The sequence below is a fragment of the Sinocyclocheilus grahami genome, unplaced genomic scaffold, assembly GCF_001515645.1.
Source record: "Sinocyclocheilus grahami isolate Dianchi unplaced genomic scaffold, SAMN03320097.WGS_v1.1 scaffold3147.1, whole genome shotgun sequence".
NCBI lineage: Eukaryota > Metazoa > Chordata > Actinopteri > Cypriniformes > Cyprinidae > Sinocyclocheilus > Sinocyclocheilus grahami.
In genome coordinates, this window is record NW_015508312.1 from 7,598 (window position 1) to 7,998 (window position 401).

The window sequence follows — 401 nt, forward strand, 5'->3', positions numbered from 1 at the left end:
AGTACTGATCGATTTTCATCAATTGTCAAATCTGCCACATTAAATATGCGCAAGTAGAGATTTGAAAAAGCTAAAAAAAGAGAAGGTTTTCCTGTGAACAAGCTTATTGTTTGGCTACAGAGGACTTTGACTATAGCATAGCAGACATATGGACTACTTTTGTGGTGCTTTTGTTTGTTTGTTGGAGCAGGACATCTCTTAGTCTCTTTATACTTTAATTGAATGGAAAAGAGCAGGTCGGACATTTTTCTAAATATCTTATTTTGCATTCCACGGAAGAAAGACAGTCAGTTTGAAGTGAGTAAATAATCACATAATTTTTATGTTCAATTCTTTGGATTAGTTTGGCACTTTTTGCTTTGAAATATGTGACCCTGGAGCACAAAACTAGGCATAAGGGT